Source organism: Diuraphis noxia, unplaced genomic scaffold (assembly GCF_037042655.1).
Source record: "Diuraphis noxia isolate RWA-SAM2 unplaced genomic scaffold, SU_Dnox_SAM2 contig0004, whole genome shotgun sequence".
NCBI lineage: Eukaryota > Metazoa > Arthropoda > Insecta > Hemiptera > Aphididae > Diuraphis > Diuraphis noxia.
In genome coordinates, this window is record NW_028301714.1 from 62,846,208 (window position 1) to 62,871,003 (window position 24,796).

Consider the following 24,796-nt stretch of genomic DNA (forward strand, 5'->3'; position numbering starts at 1 on the left):
ACACTTTTGTACAATGCGACGAGGGCAAAAAAAAAACACTTATTGTGTCTGACTGTGCGTGAATATTATAATAATATGTTGTAGATATGATAATTTGTCATAACTCAAGTAAGAGTTATGAATAACCAAAACATCAGAATATAATCAACAACAATATTTATCTATCAAATTGATCCCATGAAAGATACAAAATTTGTTAATACTATTCAAAATAACGAGGGGAAGGAAAAGAAAACAGAAATTTTTACGCGATATCAATTTTTTTTGTAATTCAAAAACTAATAATTTAGGGAGCACTAGAGACTTGAATTTTTTCCAAATATTTATGTTAGAATTTATTGGACATACAAATTTCAAATTACATTCTTGATATTTTTGTGGTATAGTAAGATATTTAAAAATATAAAAATATATTATATAGACAATATTTTTTTAGTTGAAATAAGAAAAATTAAATTTTTTTGTTGGTCGAATTTTTAAAGCTAAGACTTTAAAAAGTAATAAAAGTTTCTTCATAATTTGTACTTACTGACTCTTAAATTCTTAAAAAATAATTTTAAACCTTTTTATTTGATCAAGATTTGAAGTTGAAATTCGATATATTAACGGAGAATAACTATGGTTATAGTAGTTATAAGCATTAGTTCAAAAAGATTATTGTTGTGAGCTTGAAATTTTTACGTATATTATTATTATTATATTTAATGTACACAATGAAATTCTCAAAATGTTAAGTTAGTTTTAAGCCATTACTTATTTATACGGCGAACCTATTTACACAGTTATATAGTAAACCCGGTAATGATATGAAAGTTTACAACAATGACTAATTATTTTTCAATATATTATACTTATAAAATAATTATTGATGCTAAAATAACTTAGCGATGTTTTAGGTAACAAATAACTCAACCTACCATATCAACTTCTAATATAAAATTAAATTAATACTATATATAAATATAAATATATAGTTAAACTTGGTAATTTAAGCTGACAGACCTTCTCGATCCAGTATTGTTTTTGATTTTACAAAGATTCATCATGAACTAAAATTTAACACATTTCTTACAATAGCCTACTAAATTGTTATGAGGTATACTAAACACCTATAACAGTAGGTACAGCAAAGCAATACCTACTTGTCACTTCTTTTTGTTTATCTTCTCTTTCTGTAGATAATGCAATTAATTATAAAATGTGATGAGCTCAAAAGAACATTATTATATATTATTATATAATTCTGTCAAAAACTTGTAAATGTATTTATTATAATAAACCTAAATACATGTGTATACTATAAATATAGTCTACTCATCATAAGACGATAACGCTTGTTTATTTACTTTTTTTTTTTTAATTACACGATACAATCACAATACCATTTCAATAATGTTTTGGTATTCTGAAATCATCGTTTTCTATTAAAATAGGATATAATAAAATCGCAAAAAAAAAATTTTAAAAAAAATGCTATCACATGCTTGTAAGATGATTTCATGGTATCAATTCATAATATCAATCCGATAATCTTTGCAAATAACAAATTTTGTTTTCGAAATAATAAATAATAGTATTAATGAACGAGTTTATCACTCAAAAATGAAAACAATATTTAGGTTCAAAATCGCTTACGACACTTGTCATGGTGTTATTGCAGCTGTACTTACCAATTATTATAACAATAACACAATTAAATATTACGTTAACCGAAAACGTGAAAGCCCAGAGCGCTGAACTTCGAATTTAAGACAATAGAATAAACGGAACTGTGGATAGCATATTGTTATTTGTCTAAGATTTTATGTTTTGAGACAGATATTTTTGTTTTTGCCGTTTTCAAAGGATTATGATATATACAACGTAATATTTGTAATACTGTAAGAGTACTTTAATTACTAAACTAAATATTGAAAACATCAAAATGCATAATAATATAGTGCATGACAAACAACCGCTTTCATTTTTTATTAATAGTTCTAGCAATTAAAAAATATAAAATTGTACGTGTCTATTTTTTTTTCCAATTTTTACTCAAAAAAAATTGTATTCATACCTACTTAATATGACATATTTTATTGTAATATTACCTAATTAAACGAATAATTTAATAATATCCATCTATAAAACATTTGATGTCATAGAATGTAACATAAACTATTGTAATATTAAAACATAATAAATTATTCACTATTAATAATACTTTAACATTGAAGTTCTTAACAACACTTGAATTTCAATTTGTACCAGAAAAAATGCATTTCGTGATTTTCACACTTTAATAGTACAGCGTATGGTGAAAGAATTTTTAGATCCATACTGAGTACTGTAAATATTATAATATTTTTAAAATTTTATCGTTGTTAACACGCTGAAATAATCAAGACAAATAATCGGACTCTTCTTAGATTACGTTCATATATTATTTAAATCAATTAAACTATAAGGTATATTGAAAACTATTGAACAAACTTAAAATAATTTTCACATTCTTCTAGATGATTATGAAAACCAAAATAATAAAAACTTTTAAGTCACATAATTTCTATGAAAAATTAAAAATATAATATCGCATAAATATTGAAAACTAATTTAATAATATGTTTGAAAAAACCAGGATTATAATATATTATAATATTTTTAAAAGCAATTAAAGGGGTGGTAGCATAGTAGTACCATGTCACCATTTATTTAATTATCTGAATTAACTGAAATTTATAAATTGATTTGTCATTAGTTATATGTGATAAATTTATTGACATTTTCTGTTTGGTCATGCTTTGTATCCGAAATACAACACTTACATTTAGATTTGTTGTCAATTTCAACGGCGTAATATAATCTATTTTTCAAGTTTGTACTTATATTTGTTTCGGGTACACCAATTAAATAAAAAATGTACTTATCATACTATAATCAGTTTTAGTACATGCAATATTATTTAATGAAACAATTGTTTTTTTTTTTTTTTTTAAGGATGGATTTTCAAAATTAAATTTAACAAAGTTGATGATCTGTTGAAACATGTTCATGATATACTTTCGGGCCGAAAGACATTTGACATAAAAGTACGAGTGTTACGTTTTGTATCCCAAAAAACACATTTCCAAATTATGTGAATTTCACATATTATATTATACAAATTGTGAAATATGTAATCATCTGTACAGTTTATTATCAGCTGTAAAATGAACGACTTATTTTTTTTTTACTGGAACATTATAAAAAACAATTTTCTTAAGTGGGTTTTCAGAAAATAAAATGCATAGTCGTCAAATGACAGAACATTTTTTGACCTTCTTGTCTATCAAAATCACGCAGACAACTTTTAATTACAAAGAAATTAGTTTTGGAATATTATTTATCTGGGAGTATTTTACAGTTCAGACCCATTTATTGAACTGTTTAATTCCCGAATTCCGTACGATAATAAGCCTTATATTATTGAGTACAATGTTTATTTCACAATCGATACTCTACAATTGTAAAATTTTGACATATTGTGTAACTATCTTTAGTCTGTAAAATGAGAATTTTTTTTTAACTTTCTTATTTGAACTCAATTCGAACTAATCTAATGAGGTGTACATATGAGACCATTGTGACTCGACTGTAATATGTCCATATATATTAATACTATGTGCACAATAAACTAAATTAAAAGCAATAATACCATTATATGTACCAAGGTAAAAAACTATACCATTACTAAATTATCTAGGTGTATGGTTTATAAGTTAGATCAATTAAATTCCTTAAATAAATTTCTTTTCGTTGTTGTTCTTGAGTAAAATGTAATATACTAATACTTAAATTTCTCAAAACGTTTCAGATGTACATGAAATCTAATTTCACCTAATAATAAATCCTTTGTTCATATTATTTAATTATTTGTTAAAAAATGTATTTATTTATTTATTTATTTTACCATAATTATAGAATACCAAATATATTATTTTATGTCAGCACCATGAGAAAATCATGATATAGTCATGCCAGGGATAATATATTATTATTATGACAATATGTCATCTTGGATCTGATATATATGTGAGAAAGTTTATCACAAGTAAATATGAAATTAAGAATCAAATTAAACAACAACTATTGCATTTACCTATTGAAATATTTTTAGCAACACACTCAGTATAGTTTACACACATAAGAGTTAATTCTACGTAATTTAATACATAATAGTTCTGCTATTATAAAATTAAACTTCATTATAACTTAAAAATAAAGTTTTGGAAAACTAAAATTAATTGATTGTTAATAATTATTTTTTAATTCAGTTTTACCAACAACGAGACATTGGATGCAAACATAATACATGAATACCTACTTGAAATACAAAACATGAAAAAAGCATTATATAAATATGGTAAATTTTTGATTAATATTTCACTGAGTTCAATTATTTTTTAAAATAAATGACAGTAGGTATATTTAAATAAACCCTGGTCGATTACAGGTATTGTTTTTACGAGTGATAAAGTTAAACGTTAAATTTAATTAGTATTCATACAAGTGAAATTATTACGATATAGATACAAAACAGAGGTATCATTGATATTTATTTATTTATTTATTTATTTATTTATATAAAAATCAACGGGCCAAAGCCCTTTAACAAAGAAAAAAAACAATACAATATAAGAATTGACACAATATGAAAACTGATAGACATGTGATAATACAAAATACAATTTTACAATACGATAAGAAATACAAAGATAACATTATTAAGTATATAAAACAAAACAAAGAAATAATAATTAGGCGCTATGTTTTAAAAATAACAAAGTTTTAGATTTAAATACTTGACGAGACAATAAAAAAAAATCCAAGACTGTGGAGATTCTATTGGCATTAAAAATAGCTCTTGAGAAAAAAGAATTTTTTCCACTATTTGTTTTAAAATTAGGTATATAGTTAAACTCAATAGTTTATATTTAATACAATTCTTTAAATTCGTTTTTTAATGCGACTGTTAGATTCACATATCCTAATATTTAAAATGTATAAATAACAAAGTTATATGGCGCCTACCTTTAATGGATAAAATTCAGTGAATTAAGACAGCTGCATGAATGACTAATATCAATCCGTTAGGTTATGATAATCAATTTAAGGGTCTATGACTTTTTGGCCTGACTTTTGATAGTATAATAATAGGAACCAATTTAAGTATTATGCGGTGTAAAAAACAATTTTTTTTAAGATAACAATTAGTGATAATTAGTCTTAATATTTTCAATTTTTTTTTTGCCGCATAATAAAATATTTATATATTAATGACATTGTTACGAATTAAACAGGGTTAACAACGCCCATTTCTTTTATATGATAACTCATTACGAAAAATGGCATATTATTTAGTAAAATAATAGCAAAAAATGTTTTAACACTTTTATTATTCAAGCAATAGGTTTATCATTATAAAATAACTGTTACTCTTGGATTAATGAGTTAGATTGATTATTTAGTTTGAAAGCTGCTAACAAAAAATAATACAGAATAATTAACAAAATGTGTAACTTTTAAAATATATTGTTTATTTATATTACTAATATATGTTACCGAGTAAATACCATTTAGTGAATTAATGGCTTCACAACTATTTTTATTTAACTGTTTGTGTTTAAATTTATTATACTTTGCCTCTATTGTAAACACTAAACATATATTTTGCTATTAATAAAATAACATATTATATTGTTTACTTTAAAAATATGTAATTACAGGCATAAATTAATACTTATTGCATGATAATATTACATTGTAAAAAAAATGTATACCCAATAAATTATGATGTTTTTAATTTAATAAAAAAAAATCCATTGTGTTATAAAATTCTTTTTTTTTATCAGAAGATAATATATATATATAATTCATACAAAAAATAAACAATAAACATATATGGAAAGAAACGTATACATATTTTACTAATATATTTGGTTATTAGTCTTAAAGTCCATAGCTCTACATATATGTCGTGGTGAGAATTTGATCATAGTTCCTACAGTTAATTTTTAAATCTGAGCATTATAATGATTTTTGAATTTAGAGTGGTTTCGATGGTATAGTGACTGACAGTTTCTTTTACAGTATGAATATGTCATTTTGTGCATATGGAGGGTTTTTTTGTAATATGATATAAGAGGCATGGTTTTTACTATTATGACCAAAAGCTTAGGATGAAAAAGTTAGAACTTTGAAACTCACAAACCTACTGGCTTTTGGCTACCATAATAATCTAAGAAAGAATTTTGTATATATTTGGTTTGGCATTAATTTATAAAGTATATAAGCGTTTTCGATTAGTCAACGCAATAACCTCATCTCGTTTAAACGAAGATTCCAAGTGGGTCTGTTACTTATTAAACACTAATGTTTTGCTCTTGTAAAATGTTGAAATTTGTATGTCATTAAAAATTAAATTAGGGCAGATTCTTTGTCTTAAGGAAAATGTTATGTGTACAGATTGTGGCTCATTAACTGTAAAGCGCCATTTAGAATATCATTAGAAAGTGTTCAACAGCAATAATTATAAATAGTTCTGAAAGTAAATATTTGCTTATCGTTTGCATATCCTGCGACAGGGTTGATATTTAGAGTTGGTTGAGCTGAGCAGTTGATAGTATAATATAAATAAGAAAGCCAAAATTACTTCAGGTGGGACACCGTATTGAATTGTAGGTACTCGACAAAGACACGATTTAACCACATAGGAATAGAAAATTTGCATTCAGTCTGTTAGGTTTAGTTAACCTGGTAATAATATGATTACAACTGTTATTTTAAGGTCTAAGCATAAGATTATGTTCAATTAACTTTGTATGTTTCATTGATTTAAATATTTGTTTTTTTTTTTTAATTGTATATGTATATATATTATAGTTTTTACCTAACTAAAACTGTATAATCAGACTATTTACTAAAGGTTTATCATAAAAAGTCATTTGTGCATTAGTTAAATGGTGTAAGGAGTCCTCGTTTTAATACGTACTAAGCCGTAAGGAAAATACAATTTAACCTTGTCTAAGATCAAAAATGAATTTATAGGAATAAAATATCCAAAATCAAAGAATTATTGAATATGGGTCATTTTTATTTTTTTATTAAAGAGAACAACTATATTCAGGTCTCATTCAACTAGAATTTTTGAACTGACTTTAAATAACTCTAATAAATGTATTTCACTTACTCATATTCAGTGTTAAACACTTGAAAACATATGATAGAATACTTGTACATTAAATATTTAACTATCAAAACTTGAAAGAAAGTGTTTAAAAACAAAATTCAACATACATAAAGTCTCCATATTTAAAATAAAAAATGATAAAATGATCAAAATCCGATTATAGCACGAGACAAATAAAGTATAGAATAGGTAGTTTAGACTGTTTAGAGTAGGGTTTTTACTAAAAAAAGCTTTGATACCCATAATACGATGTAAATATGATATAAAAAATACTTTAAATAATAATATAAACTTAAATTTTGAATATTATTATTTCATTCATGATATTATTGAAATATAATAGTATGGAATATTAAATTGATAATAAACCTTCATAAAATGTATGATTAAAATTAAAAATTAAATCCTGTGCTTTGAAATGTAAAAAAAAAGTACTCAAGTGACAATTGAATTAAGCTAAATAATGTAAAAATGTATATTAAAAAAAAAAAATTCACAAATATATTCGTTTATTATTTATCCCATATTAGAGTTAACTATAATTGTAAGTAAGACGCATGCGTAATCACTAATACATAATCTATTACTTTCAATTTTAAGAAGTTAGCAGTTGTGGTTGTCATGGTTCGGATTGGAATTTATTCAAAATACTTTTTTGACTGATCGTTACATACATATTTTATGAAACTTATTAAATATAAATTGCACAGAAAATACAATGAACACACTTTTATAGATATACTCTATTGCTATGAAAACAATTTGATACAATTATGGTACATTTAACTATTAAAATTAGTATTTATGTTAAATTTTGACATCAAACTAATATTATTTTTCTATATTATGATATTTATACTCCTGAAATTGTCTTTCCTTCGTTATTTTTACATTATTCCATTCATAAACACCTCAATATAAGCTCAGTTTTATATAATATAATGAGTTTCTAGGTACAACATATTTATGGATTGTCTAAACACTCTAAATGCATTGAAAACATAATATTATTGATGTCTAAAAAATGTTAAATGCCACAAAAATATACTGAGTACTCATACATTTCAAAACTTAAAATATGTATATCATCTAAATAGCCATAAATTCTTAATAATTCGAATATATTTTATTAGTTACGTAAAACTGACGTGAAAATTACGTGAATGATCGCATATAAATAATTACAAAACAGTGGTTGATTTCGTTTATATCTAGAGATATTTGATGAATAACTAAACTCAATAGAAACCGTACACTGATTATACGAGTATAACGATTCGTCCAAAAACTAAAAGATTATAAATGTATAATGTTTGAGTATATAATGAAATGTATAAATAAATCGATAAAGATTAAAATGCATTATAAAATTTCACCAAACAATATAATACTATTCATTCTCTGTTGTAGGTAATGAGACTATCGAGCATCGATAGTTTCGTATATAAGAAAGTTTGATAATAATACAAATAACCAAGTTCAGCATGAATCCCAAAAATAACAGAATATTGATGTTTATAATTATTAAAAATTAACAGATCACGGATAACGCACATTTATTAAATATTAACCTCATGATCGGAAGAAGAAAGGAGTATATATTTTAAACTTTGGTAATAATTTTCTTCAAGCTAGCTGAGCGACAATGGAAAACTCTTGAATGTCGTTAAATAAAAATAAAAGTTTAAAACTACTAATCCGCTGTACACCGGAAGAAGTTATTGATTTAAACTTAATCAAATTTTAATATGAATGTATAGTTCGTAGTTGTCTGTAAATGTATTATCAGTGATCGGCTACCTTACGAAAAAAACCTAAAGACAAATTACAATAAAACAAATTAATATTGTCTTTGTTGGTGGTAATGGTAGTGGTGAACAATACATTTATAAAGAACAAAATAAAGTTGAAATTATTGTATATTAATATGCTTCTAAATTATTTTACATATTATATCGATTATAATGTTAGTCAGTAATCTCGTCCAAATCGTATAATATTCAAAGTTCATTCGTGTCAGTTGACTTAAACTACTATTATTATATTTACAAAAAATTACGTATGAAGCAATATGTAATTGAACTGCTTTAAATAAAACAAATGTATCATACCATAATATTATTTATGGATATCATATTTTTGGAAATTAATATAACTGAAAAACAAAAAAAAAAAATGTTTTCATAATACACAAAATATATTTTAATGAATATAGTGTTATTACTGTTACCAGTTTTTGATTACATACTATGAATTATTTAGTAAAAAAATACAGTTAGGTACATGAAATTGGGTACGCAGAATCAGCCAGAAAAAAGTTGCTTCCATCTCAAAATTATGAATTTAAATTTATTTGTTATTTTAAGAAATAAGATTGCATTAATATAATTACAACCAGTACGTATTCGCACAATCGTGGTCAATAAATCCAAAAAACTTATTATAATAATATGTTATTCAGCTTCGAGATATTTAAGTGAGGAATGAGATAAGCTTTATAAAATATGAAATTACAAATAGATACAAAGTATTTGTCACATTTTTTTTTTATTTGGTAGTAAACATCATAAGTTTTTTTCTTCACCGAAAAAATATAGAATCATAAATCATTCAAATATCAAGATCTATTCAATTATTGGTGTTATCAGACTTGTCAGATCATCTATATATGCTGATAAATTTTAAATACAATAAATAAATAAAAAGAGTTATTTTCGGTATATAAATAATATTTAAAATACTAAAGGTTTATATAATTTCTATTTATATAATACCTATTTTTAATTGAACACAACTTAGTTTCATATGCATATTGATGGTCGTTTAATCGCTAATTATTCTACGAAAAAAGAAACAAGGCGAAATAAAAATACGGAAATATTTTGTCCGGGTGAGGCCGTAAAAACCAGTAGAGAGATTTTGTCTGCCGAGTAGATTTTTTTTCTTTCAAAATCGCGTTGTTAAGTCAAAATAATATAATGTATATTATATACCACTTGAAAACGAAATTCACAATAACTGTAATCGTCATCGTCGTCATCGTCATCGTCGTCGATTACACAATAATATAATATTATTATGTCGTTTATCTGCAGCGAAAGAATCCTGCTGTGTAATAAAATTAATAATAAGTCCGTTGCGGTGTGTGCGTACAAAGAGGTTAAATAATATCGTTTTAACGACCATTATTTTGATGACGTCGACGACGCCCTTCGATACGGTCCTACACCCGCGAGTGGCTTATTTTTTTTCGCGTTCATCTACCAAATTTATTTCTCGGCATGCAAAAAAATAAAAAACACGTGATGGTGGTAGTAGTGAATTTAACGGAAGCCCTTCCATCGGTATAAACTGTAAGCCTCCGTATGTGTGTTTCTCTCTCGCTTTTTCTATTCATCTCTATCATGTATCCCCCCTCCATCTTTTTCAACGCCTGCATCGTATCCTCCTTCTCCACCCTTCATCGTTACCCCATCTATCGTTCAACCCACCTCTCACGGGCGGACGCTACTTTATGACAAACGCTCAATGGTCTTGTCGATGGCATACGATAGTGGCGGTGAAACTTTTACCGAAGAATCGTTATCATTCATCACTTGGTCGATCACACGTCTACGACACACGTGCAGGCCACTTGATTATTGTCTCCGAAATCTAGTGACCGCCACCATTATTATGCCTGATTGTTTGTTTTTTTTTTACATCGCCGTCGCGCCACCCCCATCGATCGTTGGCGAGAGTTTCCTTTTTTTTTTTTTTCTAACCGATGAACCTCTACATAGATGTTGTTAGGGATAAGTCATTCGGGAACTGCGAACAAATTCTAGAAAAATATCATTCAACACGATTTCAAAAATTAAAAACCATGGCATATATTTTGTAGGTAGTTATCACAATTATATCTTTATGTTTAGTAGTTTTTGTAGTAAATCTAACCTGTAGTAAAAATGCGCCCAGATGGTATATTTATCATATATTATTATTTGCTAAAAATTCAGACGAGTGAATAATATGCTACAAAAATCATAAAACCCATTGGTGACGAATACCTATATTTTAATATGGGGCATATTATCTAAAACTATAGTCCTTGTTTTTGTTGTAATAACTGTATACAGCTTTAGTAACTATTATACATGTTCAAGTTTTATTCGATAGTTTATATTAAAATTACCATAATTACATTTTCATAGCGTATACCGCTTTACCAGACTTAATGCGGAGATATCGTATATTTATTATATGTTTGAAATTGTTGTGAGATTTAAAAGTTACGAGGATATTATAACCATTGTCGTCGTCGCAGCTAATAATATAAGAGCGTCACGAGTAGTTGTACTACATTACTACATTAGTTATCATAATTATTGAGGATGCTCTTAAGTGACGTAGTTCATCCAGAAGGGTATGCGTAATTATTTATGTTATTCATAAGTTCAAAAAGGTGTTCATTTCGTTGACCACGCTGGACGCCACAACACACAGTCTACTATAGAACTATTGCAAATCATTTAAATAGTATTTAGTATACCATCGCCGCCGTTCATCTTACCGTAACTGCGGTATAAAATACAGCAAACTTCACACCCGAGTAGGTTGATTTTCCGCCAAATATCGAGTCAAAGTTCAAAGTTAAACCGAACTACTGTGCGTCAGTGGTTGATCCGTAACGTGGTCGTGATCGTGGTGGTGGTGGTTGAGGGGGGGGGGGTGTTTTGTGCGATCGCCGAGGATTTTTGGTATATATCGTGCGACCTCAGCCACCAATTTAAGCCAGACTTATAATATTAGATGTGAGAATAAGTCGACTCAGCCGAAATAAATAAATAATAATAAAGAAAAACACGCCGTTCAGATTGCAAATCCGCCGTCACGACATCCCTCGTCTGCGACTCGTCTCTAACCCGGATCAGTGTGTATATACATTGCACCACACGTAATATTATGTCACGTATGGTTTGTTCTTCTCAAAACGATATTGACCGTAGTCTGATGACTATGGCCATGTGTATATCACGAAATAGCTATTATATTATCACATAATAATAATATAATGAACACTGACGGCTGTCCGATGATGATGGACACCCGGTGTCGACGATTATCGTTCCGTTCGATACGCGTCATAACAACAATGTATCATAATATTATTAATAATATTTATAATTTATAATATATTATGACACGCCGTGGTATTTAGCACGTTATTAAATTGTATATAATGTTGCGTCTTGCCGAGGGATCACCTAACCTATAACCACTGCCGGACCTATACACGCCAGCGTGGCCTGATGTATTAAAAGTTATCCCTCGGCGACTTTGGGTCGGCTTATGAAGAAACAACTCTTACCCCGCTCCCTCTCACCAATCAACATTTTAAGCCATTTTAATTAACCCCGGGATTAAACATCAATTATTTAGGTTCATATTTAAATTTAATCGCATCACACAGGAGCAAATCGCTTCGTAAAGAAAATCACGTCATAGTTGACATGATATCCGATAATATTATAATAATGAAATGATCACCTGTTATATACACTACACAGATACCTATCTACTATATATGCTAATAAACCTTTACTATATTGTAATGAAGAAAATCTGTGCACTATCATAACATACGTTTTAAAGTTTCATATACATACATCGTACCAATTACAATTATTATTTTCATAAGCCATTTATTAATAGAATAGTCACAAAAAAAAAAAAAAAAAAAAAAAAAATATAGAAATATTATATTTTGATATTAGTTATTGTCCACTATATTATTTCAGACGTATATTGACATTGCGTGTAACCTAGTTTTATATTTTTCAAATTACCCATCTATATTGACATTTTTCACGATACTCAATGGGTTATATATCAACAATTTTAGATTTTGTTTTTGGTGTATGGAGAGGAAAATGTTCTCTAGAGATTTTATACATGTATAGTATATGAAAAAAAAAAAAAACATTTGGCGATATCTGGCAAATTAAACTTTTGTGCGATTGCCAAAGCTATTTGTTTTCGAATTTACTATAAAATTGCACTAAAAAATAAAAAATAAACTATTTCATGTAATAGAATGAATAATTTGATGAAATTTGTTCGAAGAATAATACCTTAAATTACTTAATTGTATATTATAATAGTTTTCAATATTTTTTTTAAATTTATGAGTGTGAAGTGAACATAATATTATCATAAAAAATATCCAGTTTTAGAATGTGTCAAAACTGTTTTAGTATGAATATCATTATAATAATGTATTGGAACATTATTAGAACTCAAGGTAAAAGAAATAAATGAATTGTGGCTGAGTATTTTATATTGAAACACTATAATACAATTATTAAGAAAAACGTATTTTTTATCAATAACTTCTAATTAAAATTTAATTTTTTAATCGTTTTCTTTAATAAACTGACAAATTAATAATAAGACAAACGTCAAAGTCGAAAATATAATTATTATTATGGTGAAGTATTATAACTGTTGTTTTAATTTTTTAATCCACTAAAAATCCTGTATTTTTAATCCTGAATCAATTTGTGAGAACATAACAATTAATTTTAAGGCTTAATTATTATAAATCCTATAAGATAATATTAAATTGGTATTACCATCTCTCAGATGCTCAAAATAGAACCCATTTAATTAATTATTCTTTTAGGAAAGGGATAATTTTATGATTGTTTTTTAAGACCATGACATTATCATCACTGGCAGAGTATTCAAATACTTTTAAGTATTGAACCTGAAAATTTTCTCCAATAAATTATTACCTTTTATTTTTGTGTATTGAGTTTGTAAGTTTTTTAAGTGGGTAGGGTTGTAGCACGTGTTTGTGTATGTATGGCAAGGATATGTTGCTAAAAATCACGGGTGGTCACCCATTCGAGAGATGGCAACTGCGGCCAGTACGTACACTCAGTGCGTTTCAGCAGATTGAGCGTGCGACCGCGCCTCACCAAGCCACATTTTGTTATTAATATATTTATGATTTCTTCTATAAAATAAATGATTTATCTCAGTTCAAGATTATAAAAATAAAAATTATGTAGTATGTTTAATCTTCAGTGTACCTATATCGTAATAATGTGGTTTATTATTATATATATATTTTTTTTTGTAAAATCAACTACTTTTGGGGCTGGGATACGTTTTTTTAAATATCGAAGTTCATCTCTAAGTTATCTTACCTAACTTGTTCTAGGCGTGAATGCAACAAAAACGCTTCTGTGTTATATTATAATAATATATTAGAACTGTTAAAAATCTTCATTTATCATACAATAAAATTCAGTGTCTAATAATATTTTAAATATTTTAAAATATCTCATACTTTAAGACATATACATAAATAATATAGTATATTAAGTATATCATATTGAAATATATTTATTTTTCATTATAAGGGAACATTGAAGATGGTCGTCATTAAATATTAATAGTATGCATTTACTTGATAAAAAGTATCAATTTATAGATTTATAGATTCAATTAATAAAGCCTTTAATTACGGTGACAGTATTATGATTCCAAATTGCCTAATATTAATATATTTCAGCGATTTTCGATGATTCGTCGGTAAGTTGACCAAACCACTACACAGTAGTAATTATTATTAGCCTAACGAATATCATGCAAGAATGTCCAGTCTCAGAATAAAAGACACTACGTGTTATCTTATAATATTGTGATACGGTGTGATCCATAGAAAAAAAGTTTTTGAAAATGTTTTTATTATATTATAATTTAAAATCGTTACTCTAAACAACATTTTTGAAAAAAAAATATTTTTATTGTTTTTTTTTTTTTTTATGTCGTTTTAAAAGTTTTTAACTATTTTGAATGACAACATAATATAATATATAATATATATTATTTCATATTACTCTAAAACAGTTTATCATTCGGAGTATTTTAAACTATAAAAATAAAATTTTGGCAAGAACTTTATTGTTTATAAGTTATAAGTATTTAAAATTTAGATGAAATAAGTAGTGGACCAGTATTTTGTGGGGTACCCATGTAAGTACCACACCAATCCGCTAATCTAAACTTTAAATATTTATAGCTCATAAACTACTTGTCCGAAATTTAATTTATAACTATATGTTGGAAGTCTTATATTAAATTTTGAAGCTTTTTTGAACTAACCACTAAAATTTTATTGAAATTAATAGAAAAAAAAATAAGAAGTTTAAAAAAAAAATGTCAGTAAACAGCTCAAAACTTATCAAAATATTTTAAAAATCTTGTCAAATATAGAAAATGTCTATATAAACATTCAGTGAAAATTTCAAGTATCTGTGGTCATTTGTTTTATAGTTACACTATAATAAAAAATCGCTAAATGAGAAATCTAGTGAAAATCCTATGCTGTAAAAATTTAAATTTCAAACGCTCATAAGAACTTAATTTGACTTTCTGGTGGATATTTTTCTTATAATATACGTTTAAAAACTTGTATGAAATCTTGTATTACATTTTTTAATTTAAAAATAGTTTTTAAGAAAATTAAGAATTTTTTTTATGAAATTCTAGTTTAAAATAATTTGCGAATATTTGTGATTTTTGTGTATTTTTTCAAAATTCAAACTTTGAATGCTTAAAAAAATTGTGACTATGTATTTCTTTTTTTTTCAACTACTATTGTAACAATATGTTAGAAGATTTGTATTAAATTTTCAAGATTTTCTAACCGACAAATAATTTTTTATCGATATTAATTTAAAAAACTAATGATGATCTAAAACTGCATATGTAAATAAATAGTTCAACTTGAGTCAAAATGTTTTCAAAATTACATTTTGGTTAGAATATACTTATATAAACAGTCAGTGAAAATTTAATGTATCTATGGTCATTTTATTTAAAGTTGCATTAAAAATCAAAATTGATTGTGTGTAAAAATTCCTGTTATTTCCTTAATTTTTTAGTTTGTTTATCCCAATTATTAAGAATAATATTGGGAATTTTTTACTTTTGAGTTTTGACCCCCCCCCCCCCTCACCAAAGTACCAACTAGATTCACTTTCTGATCGAGCGAAGTATTGAAGTTGAAAATCGAAGGACTTTTACTGCCCAAAAACTTGATGACAGATACAAAAAAAAAAAAGGGGGTAAGTCGTGGATGTTGCTCTGCTGTACAGTAGGTTACAAGTGGGTTACTGTCCGACTTACTGTAATGGATGGAATTAAATTTGAATCCAATGATATTATATCAATGTATACGAAAAACAATTCTGAGCGGAGATGGTTTATCTGTCTACGATATATTATAAATTATTAAAAATTTTCAAATCTTACTAATCTTAGATTTAAAAAGAAATTTTTTTAGGAATTTCTAGCTTAAAATTTTCGTGATTTTTACGTATGTTGTCAAAATTAAAATTTGAATGCTTGTAAAAAAAAATTGTGACTATGTATTTCTTTTATTTTTCAACTGATATTGTCTGATCGAACGAGGTACTGAAGTCAAAAATCGAAGCACTTTTACTCGCCCAAAACATGATGACAGACACAAAAAAAAATAATAAAAACACACATCATGGTTAGGTTAAATATATCAACTTCAACGTCGTATGAAAATACCTTCATGCTTTGGATTCCACCGTGGAGGAAGAAACTATGAGAAATTACGAGTACGAAATTCTTTTTGTTTTTATTGTTTTTTTTTTGTTTTGTTTTGTTTTAGCAAGTATAATATGATTTCAAAAATGTATTCCAGGAGTTTTTCGATGACTATGCATTCTGAATTTGATACTGAAATTATCCGAGTGTTTGAAAATTGCAAATTTCCCATTATTTTCTGAACCTTAACTGCAAATACCACGCCACTGAAAACCATTTTAAGAATTCACCATCTGTTGTTTAAATTTAATACCTACGGGTTACACATACTGCAAAAAGTATAAGGGCAGACATATTATAGTAGGTAAGTACACAAACATGAAACATCCTTATTAGGTACACTTAGATATTTTCTGTTTTTTTTTTATTATTATTATTATTATTATTCCGACACCGCATTATTGTTTGAACAGTTTCTTTGATCCTCGTGATTTTTTCTACTATATCATTGCACACGAGTTCTTCGTGTAATATTTGAAAATAAATATACATATTTCTATCGAAATGGTTACCTTTTACAGTGGATAGAAGAAAATCAATGATTTATAAATTTTAATATGGATTGACGATTGGTGGCCATTACTATACCTTTATAATCATCATTAATAATCACGGTTATATGTAAATAAAAATGAATTTATGCATTTGTAATTATTATTTATATCAATTATAATATTTTGCAATAAATAACATTATGTTTAATGAACAAATTTACTTTTAATTTCCTATTATTATATAATTTTGACATAGAGATGTTGCGTTATATTTGTTATAAAAAACACAGACACAAAAGAACCAAACGTTTTACTAATATCATGTCAAATCGAAATTCAACATAAATTATTTAAGTTTATGTTCAATTTTGATCAAATCACACGAGGAAAACTAATTCGTCAAGAAAATCACGTAATACTTGACATAATATCCTATAATTATAATAATAATATAATATACATTATTATCTATTATATAGGTACACTATACAACTATACAAGTACTTAGCTATTATGTATACTAATAAACCTAGACATTAAAATTAAGAAAATGCGTGCAGTATCAGAACATCTTGGTTCTCGCTGAATGCTTATGATTATTATTAAAATCGCACAAATTTGAAATTATTGCTTTTTATACAATTTATTAATGAAAAATTACATTTAACACATTGTTGAGACGACATTATAGTCGAAGTCGACGGCGACGTTTATTCCAGACGTACGCTATTCTCCGTTTTCTCCGTTGAGAGCATAACAAATATTCGAACATAACTTTTTTTAATTTTTTTACCAACAAGATGGTTTATACCAGTTAATATATTATAAAATATTATATTAACTGCCTAAGTGCTAAAGCTTTACTGATTTGTGCGGTGTGGCAATGTGACAGTTTTATTACCGAATTGTTACTTACTAAAAACCTTTAAAAAAAAAACTGCAAAATATCAAACCACCGTATTTTTTTCAGAAATCTACCAAACTGTATGAAATAACTACCTATATATGTATATAACAATATATTTGCACCTCTATATCGTATGATGCGCTATTCCGTCAATATCTTTAGCCACACGTGATAAATAAACGGCAATGGAACGTATTATTTTAATGAGCTTCAAAATGCTTATATAATAATTATATTCTGTATTAAAATATTATACAATTATAGTATTAGAGCGCTTTATTCAGATGAATATATTCTTACTTCCTAATTCCAAATAACTAGTCTCTATGCAGTGTATATCACTGAACTCATTTTTTAAATTTTTTTATAGAAGATATTTTAATATTATACTTGTATGGTACTGTTGCGATCATAATAATAATACAACATAAACTATGAAATGCTAAGCCTTATTTTATTCGTTGAAAATATCATGAACAATTCCGAGATATTTTAATAAAATATAGGCAAAATGAATGAAGAAAAGTCGACGAGTGACTTGTACCAGAACTATTGGATATACGATACGATATATCTCCTTTAACAGGCAATAGGTACCAATGTTGTAAAAACGACAATCCAATGTAAATAATAATTTGTATTGAAATATGTAGAACAGTAAGTTTATTTAAGTTAAAATATTTTTGAATAAAAGAAAATATCTGTATTAAATTTACAATGTTTGCATGTCTTTGTGGACATAACTAGGTAGTATAGGTTCATGTTAAAAAGTGTACATAGTGCCTTCGACAAAAACGTATACGTTCAATGTGATAAAGTAACGAGTTTTTTGATTACCTATTTCAACTTGATCTTAAAATGATTTTACTTCCATTAAATGCAATACGCAGCATGCATAATTTATAGCATGGTAGTCGCGTGTACAACATATTATATAAAACAAATTATAACTCTTAGCCCTTAGGTATTGCCATAACAAAGGAACTAAAATGTCATCTAATCAACTATCTATAAAATATTCTATATCAAAATTATATGTTTGATTTTTTTTTTTTTATATGGACATATTATGTTATAAGCATCGTTACCTAGACGGCTAGACCTATCTTTTATATAATATGGAACTAGTTTAGATCGAATAAACCACATTATAATTTATTCTGTAGCTAACTTATAATTTAATGAAAAATTGAAAAATAGTATTTCTAAGTAACTTGAATTTAAAAGAAACTATAAAATAATAAATAACTCTAAAATTATATTAGCACATCATTTATTAAAATGTAATTTAATGTCAATGTCAAAAAAATATGGATGTAAACATTAATTTATTAATAGTGATCCCTAAAGACTAAACGATTCTATAAGGTATAGTTAAATATAAGGTTGGTGTTCTTCAACAAAAATGTCTGAATACAATATTTGATTAAATTTTACGTGTCATTTTTTAATAATATTAGAAAATTCACCTAAGGTCAAATTATGGCGAATAAGAAAAAAAATATAATACCTATGTAAAAATAAATATATTCGTCTGACTATTTATTTTGACTCTTTCTTCATCAGTAGACTTAGTAATTATTGGACTGTTTTCAATTAAAATTATACCAATAGATTTCTAAAGACTCATAGTGTCAGTTTAATAATTAGAAAAATTTAATAAAATTCGAAAGCTAAAGTTTAATACTTGATTTTCACTAGGAAGAAATAGAAAAAAATGTCATGAAAGTAAAAATGTCTTAGAAACCATTATTGTTTAATTTGTCTCGTTCGACTGCAGTCACGATTGGAACATACCTATTACCTATATAAAAACATAATATGGGCATAAACATAAGACAGCCGTGATTGGGTGTGTATTGTTTGTCTCATTGCACTCACTTCGACTAAAACGGTTGTTGTTCCTATTATTATTTTTAATATAAAAGCAACGCATTGCACTCAGTAAACAATCTTGAGCGGAACTCAGTTAAATATAATACGACGTTTATCAAATGTTAAGACATTTTTGAAATTTATTATGAGCAAATATTTTCTAAATGCATTGAATTCGGTGGACATAAAAACAATATAGAACAGGTAATGATAAAACTAATTCAAACTTAAAATAATTTTACATATATTGCACGCAAATATATTGTCATACTCAATGATGGAGGAGAGGTAATCCAGATAAAATTGAGCGTGACCAATATCTATATTTCACAGAAACTGGAGTGATGAAAAAATGTATAATGCATATGTTTAATAAAAAAGGGAATTGCAGGAAATGTCCGACCCCTTCTAACTCCGCTGATTCATCACTCGTTCATAGACACACTTTTCACTCGAACATCAGTTAAGTATTTTAAATTTTAAAACTTTTTTGACTTTTTCCTAGATTAATAAATAATAATATTTTATTGACTTAATAAAAAATATATTAATTTAATATAACAACTAGGTGCCTTTTAATTATTAATATAATATAAAGATCAGAAAAAATGACAAGAAAATTCTATGATTTAATACTGTACTTTATTTAAAACTATATTTTATTTATGAATTAAGAATTCATATATTTTCTTTTTAATAATTTAGCCAGTACCTATTTTATAATTATTTACATAGTTTTATTTTTTTTTTGAAATTCCGTAAAAATCACTACTAGACAATACCAACAAGAACTATCATTATGTTATTATTGAATCATATTTTAACATAACCAAAAATTATCAAAATTTGATTACCTAGGTACCTAGTTACCTATCTGAAATTTTACCTATATTTTTGATAATGTATATTTTAAGCCATAAATAATTAATAATAAAACCTACTGATTATAACATTTTGCCTTGATTCCTAAACAATATTATGTATGTGGTAAAATTGTATGCTCCTATAAATTTACCGTTTCTTTAAAAAATTTAACACAAACCACTGATTTTGTAATAAAGGTGCAATGTAAATGGGTGGTAGTTGAATATCAAAGCTTCGAATCATAGCATATATGTATTTTCTGTATTTGGAATTTTTTTTACATACAATTTATTTTTTTATTTTATTTTTTTGAATTGATGTTCATTCCGCATCGACAACTGGGCGATTAGAGCTATAAATTAAGGTAGGTGATACAATTATTATACAAACTTTACTTTTCACACTAGGTACGATAAGATATTTTTCAAGCTCTCAAATTAAATGCTATTATGTTAATCTTTAAATATTTAACATCAATTTCATCCACAATGAAACCATAACGTATAACATTTTATTATTTCATAAAATACTTACTAAGAAAGAAAGAAACAAACGGAATCGAAAGACCAGGCGCGTAAACTCGCGAAAAAGTCAAGTGGAATAACTTATCACGTGTTTACAATAAAAAAAGTCTCATATATAATACGTTTAAATATTGACATGACAAATCAAATCGAACCGATAGTTTAGTTCAAAAAAAAAAATTAATTCCGTTTATCGCATTCCAAAATCGTTTGTCGGAGAAAATCTCGTCCGGAGCTTGTAGGTAGTGTCGGATCAAAAAAAAAAAAAAAAAAAAAAATACGAGAAAAGGATAGAGACAATGCGATGATGACGGTGGAAAATCAAAATCAAAAAACACTTTTTTCTAGACGTAAACGCGAACTTAGCGGATTACGACCGTGACGTTGCACGACGGTGTACAAATGCCGTTTTCAAAAGTCGGAGACGGCGGCATTTCGGACCCGCACGCTACACGCATGCGCCCACCCGATGATGTTATTATTATTACTATTATTATCATCGTCGTATACCACATCGGCAACCGCTAGCGCGATCGTCTGCATACTCGAACCCCTCATTTGTCAAGCCCGGAACTGGACCACCTAGTCGGGCGGGCATGACAATACAAATATTGTCATCATAGTAATATATGTGTATTGTATATATATGTATATAGGCTTGTTGGCTGCTGATCGGCGAAATATTTCTCTGAAATTTGCACAAATGTTCAGAATATATTTTCAGAAATCGTACGCACGTAGATGTCAGTCGCTAACTTAATATTGTTATTATTAGAATATTACCCTCACGCGCGATTTGTATTATGCAAATTTCAATCGGGTAGGACCGAGATTGGTGTTCTCGATGCGCGAGCGAAACTTTTTCCCGTGTCGACCCTATCACTCATCATAGGCGATATTTTCTTTCCTAAACTCGCACGCTTTATCGTTGACCCTAAAACCATGAATGGATTCACTTAAAATTGTATGTAAAAAAAATCATATCCCCCGAAACCGGTCATCCGATTGTACCCCCGTAATCAGTAGTTAACGCGGACTGACCTTGATTTTTAAACGACCCGATTTCACATGCTTAAGTTATTACCGTCACCGCCAGCCCACAACAATGAACTCTAATACACATTAATTATTTAATTAAAAAATAATTACACGATGCAAATCAAAATGTGTCCGATTGAAATCGGGTCGTGGGCGGATCTTAGCATCACTGCCATTACTGCAATTACCGCCACTACAGTACCACAAATTTGAAAATTTAACGCAATTACGCCAACCAACTAAGCAATCAAGCCCACCTCTGGTAATCGACATAGTTTCAGACTTCACTGCGTAGCTGGTAAGGAATTGGTTATCAGGTAGAAACAAAAAGTGCAATAATATTTGTTCCCCATAATTTCCCCATATATTACTTCTCATCATAGTTTTAGACAATAATTGATTTCCGTACAAAAAGTAATTATATAATCCGACGATTGTGTGACTTTCTGCCAAAAGTGTGGGAAAAATTTCTATCTACGACATGACTAACTATGCATAGGTACTGTTACAAATAGTTAGGTAATAAACTATTAATTCATAATTTTATTTTACTCTCCAAAATATTTTTTAATCGGGTAATTCAAAAAAATCAATGTGATAAATATCCCAAAACACAAACTTATATTTAAGATAAACAGCTGAAAAATAAAAGTTAATAATTTAATATTTAAAAATTAAATAACTGATAAATGTTTAGTTGGAATTTTGAAAAAAACTTTGTTTAAACATAGACTACATAAAACATTTTGATTCTGAGTGGTGGTGATTGGATTTACAATGATATAATTTTTTTTTCTGTTTGTCATCAACATTTAGGGTGGTAAAAATCCTCAGATTTACGACTTTTAAGCATCTTTTTTGATATGAAAGTGAATCTAGTTGGTGCATTCGAAATGTCCAAATGGAAAAAAAATTAAATTCATAAAATATTAGAATTTTCACAGAAAACCGATTTTTGACCAAATAGATTTTCTTTTTTTGTGTTACTTAAAAACTGATAACTGTAAGAGCTTGAAATTTTTTTACCAAATACGTACCTTATCGTTTTCCATGAATGGTAAAATGTTTGATGTATATAAACACTTTTTTGGCCGATTTATAGCTATGAACAATATTTTTATATTATTTAAAAAATTATTCTTTGTACATATAAATGAAAAAGTAAAACAAAAGGTATTATTATAAATTCTGAACCGATTCATAATATGTTACTAATACCAAATATACAAGGCAAGAACTAATTAATACTAATTATATACGTCATTCACGATAATTATACTTAATATAACGGTGTTTATATATTATATTTATACTTATTTATTTTATACCTGGTTAAAATAGTTGAATTTTGTAATCCATATTGACTATCGAGACATAAAATTGATGATGGAATCCACAATTTCCACGTGTAATTTAAGGTTCACCACCCATAATAGCTAGGTATCTATAACATTTTATTACAAACTTAACCACTGTTTAATATCGTTGATAAAAGCGTTAGACGTCCAATATATAGTGACAAACTCTTGACCAACATCACAGCGATTTTCATCGTAGCTAGTGTTTGAAGTGTTGAAACGAGTCACACGTATACATGGCGATTCTGTCCAAAGTAATATAGTATATAATGCTAAACTTTGTACTCGACACTCGTCTTACATACCATTGTTATGTGATTCTGTTATTCATTTTCAGCGCGGTTGTAATAATATTATTGTACACGTCGCTACACGACGTCTTATATTTTGCGGGGTGTTTCCTTTCAGTGATTGCAAATGTTTGCTATCAGTTTGATCCTTGTGAAAACCTCAGCGATTCACCACCGTAAGCCACTACATTGGCTTATACTTATATATAATATAATAATATTATACTCACATGAAACTATCATATTCAATATATCATGGTTTGATGTTTAAATAATAAAAATCGGATAATTGATATTTGTATATTATATTATTTGATAGAATTTTATGAAATCTGTTGTATTCTCATTAAGACAAATTTTTTTAGTTGTTGAATAATATTATAATTCAAATTGTTCAAGTTCGATAATATTACATTTTTACCAAGTATTTGATATTATATTGCTTATGCACATGGAAGTGGGAGAACTTTTGATACTGTTTAATAATTATAATGTCGTTACTACAATCCGTACATACAAGTTTTTTTAAATATAATAGTTTATGAATATTTACAAATATTACCATTGGAAAACAATCATTATAGGTAGATACCTATAATTTATAGCATG

General features: G+C 27.0%; 1 protein-coding gene across 2 annotated transcripts in view; it reads right to left on the bottom strand.

Annotated features, from left to right (window-relative positions):
• The window catches only part of LOC107165238 (FMRFamide receptor), a 153,012-nt gene extending 131,123 nt beyond the window's left edge, over positions 1-21,889 (bottom strand). For both annotated transcript variants that reach the window (XM_089227307.1, XM_089227306.1), the window contains exon 1: positions 21,512-21,889. The gene's annotated coding sequence lies outside the window, so the exon portion shown is untranslated. The remainder of the gene's footprint in view (positions 1-21,511) is intronic.
• Positions 21,890-24,796: the final 2,907 nt, after the last annotated feature.